Below are 2,995 nucleotides of genomic sequence, written 5' to 3' on the forward strand. Positions count from 1 at the left end.
GGGGAAGAGACTGGACAAAAATCGTGCACCTATGGATGAGGACAGTGGGAGGGGTAAGGGCAGAGGGTGGGGTGGGAAACGGGTGGAGGGGAGCTATGGGGGGGGGAAGAGGAACAACTGTAATAATCTGAACAATAAAGACTTAATTTTAAAAAAAATACCTTCACAATAGTTCAGAAGTGTAACTGTGCTAAGTTTTTAGAATCAGACACAGTTACAAATGATTGTCACTGTCCAAGGGTTTGTACAATCATTTCTCTGATTCATCATTGTTATCATCTGGACATTCCTGTTTGTCAGAAAGGTGGGACTTTTCACTTTAATTGTGATATGGAATTCATTAATCATTTGTTATCATCTTAATCAAGAGGAATGAATATTGTAATAAACACTCACTGATAGCCTCCAGTGAACTAAGATGCTATTTATGAAAAACAATGCACTTGTATAGATCAGAATGTTCCCTCCGCCTTGGGTGTGCTTACTAATTGGCTGAATGTGCTCCGAAGGCTTTTAATGGTAATGGAGAAGTACTAGGTGTTCTCTTTAGTGTGTTAACTGAGAGCACAATGTCTAGTGTTTGGTCCACACGCAAATGCTATTATAGGACCTGACTTAAAAATACTGTGGCTTCCCCTTCCTACCTTGTAAGCTTCTTGGAAACCCCGAATCATCACATTATTGATCATTGTCATTTTGTCAGTGCCGAACATGTTGCTTCGCATTTTGGCAGGTGTTCAGCGATTGTTTGTTGAATGAATCCATCTTTGATTAGTAAACTTTTCCATCCGTCAAGTCATTCAGGTAACAGGAAAAACTCAGGACTTCATAGTCTTCCATGTTCAGGAGATTATTATTATTGTTGTTGCCAGCCTTATTTCTACTACAGATACAATAATTTAAACTTACCTACCAAAGTATGCAATTTTATTGACTACAACTTCTCTCTTGTCTTCAGTTTCCTAAACTGTAAAATTAGGGAGACATTTTCTAACAATACTTGATAATCAACTGAATGGCTATGTTACCCACAGCATGTCATACAAATACAAAGCACTAATAATGTTATTACAATGATAAGATCCGCATGAGTGGTCAGGATCTCTAATTCTTTAATCATATTGCAAAAACAAGATGTGCTCAGCTCAAACAAAAGAATCTTCTGTCAAAAGTATAATCACAGATAATCATAGGCAAATGTGCTGGTGTCTGCACTTTTCATCTAAAACTGATGTCTGTTACTTTAAGTGCGACAATCTCGCTCTTTACAACATATTAAAAATAGATACTTATTGAAATGCAAAATAGCTATTGCTGATAGGTATCTTGATGGAGATAAAAAGAACAGTTTTTAGAATTGAAACTACTTAGTATAATGGCAGCAACAAAGACCAAGAAGTGAGAAAACTCAGTGTGTGTGTGTTGATATTAGCGTGGGGATAGCAGATACTGAGGGTAGAAAGCAAGACAAGAAAGGTGAGCTGGGGTCAGACTGGGGAGGGCCTTGAATCCTCTATTACCTGGAGCAATTGTGCTTCATGCTGAGGTGAACAGGAAATCTTGATGCTGTGTGAGCAGATATCTGGCTGTTATGTAAGCCATGCTTGGAAGGCTAGTCTCATAATGAAATGAAGCAGAGACCAAGAGCAAGGGGATAATCCTTGCTCTCACAGAGTACAGATTTCTTTTTTTTAACAGTAGTTTTGTCCTAGAGCAGTGATTGTTTTAAAAAATATATTTGTATTGATTTCATAAAGGAAGGGAGAGGGAGAGAGAGATAGAAACTAAACTGTTACCCAAAGTCATTATCAACCTTACAGTGCCATCAAAAGTGTATGAGGCACCCTAGCCGGTTTGGCTCGGTGATTACAGCCTCGGCCTGCGGACTAAAGGGTCACAGGTTTGATTTAGGTCAAGCGCACAATCCCTGGCCCGGGTTAGAGCGCATGTGGGAGTCAACTAATTGATGTGTCTCTCTCTCTCATCAATGTTTCTCTCTGTCTCCCTCCTTTCCACTCCCCCGCCCCCCAAAAAAAAGTGTTTGAGGAAGGAGGGGAATGGGAAGGGGGTTGGTGGAAGCAGGAGAGGGCATAGGGGGAATAAATGGTGATGGAAAAAAACAAACAAATAAAAAGTACATGAGAGTTTTCTATAAATTAAGCAACTCCACTTTCTCACCAAACATAAAAAAATCGATCAATTCTTAAGTTTCTGCCAATCTGGTAGGTATAAAATGGTAACTCACTGTTTTTAACTTGTATTTCTCTGATCACTAATGAAGTTAAGAATATTTCCATATGTTTATTGGCCATAATGCTCCCCGTTCTGTGTAATACCTAACCAAATCATTTGCCCACTTTCTGGTTGGTTTGCATTTCTTCTTCCTTAAAAAAAAATTACACACACACACACACACACACACACGCAGAGATTGAGTTCAGAAAGAGGAACAGGAGGGAGAGATAGAAACATCAATGATGAGAGAGAATCGTTGTTCGGCTGCCTTCTGCACGCCCCCTTCTGGGGACTGAGCCTGCAACCCAGGCATGTGCCCTGACCAGGAATCGATCTGGGACCCCCTGATTCATGGGCCGATGCTCAACCACTGAGCCATATCGGCAGTTTGTATTTCTTTATTGATTTCCCAGGCCGCCTCTGTCTTATATCAGATTTCCTATTTCTATGGACCTGTGTTTAGCATCTCTTTTTGGATTAATTCATTTTATTTTATTATTTAAAACGGATCAGCTAAAAATCTATTCTCATTGAAAGCTTCAGTGAAGGATTATATAAGAAATTTTTGAAAACAGTCAGTAATCACTGAGGATTCCTGTGCCACCAGAGGGAGCCCCAGGGGGTCCATGACGGTGCAGCAAGCACAGCACTGAAGCTATACGAAGGGTAGGGGAGCCTAGCTGTACCCAGCACTGCATGAGCATTTTTCACTGTTACCTACAGCAAGATCTCAGGGTTTAAAGCTTTTTTGCAGTGTGTC

This window comes from Myotis davidii, unplaced genomic scaffold (genome assembly GCF_000327345.1).
Source record: "Myotis davidii unplaced genomic scaffold, ASM32734v1 scaffold281, whole genome shotgun sequence".
NCBI classification, from domain to species: domain Eukaryota; kingdom Metazoa; phylum Chordata; class Mammalia; order Chiroptera; family Vespertilionidae; genus Myotis; species Myotis davidii.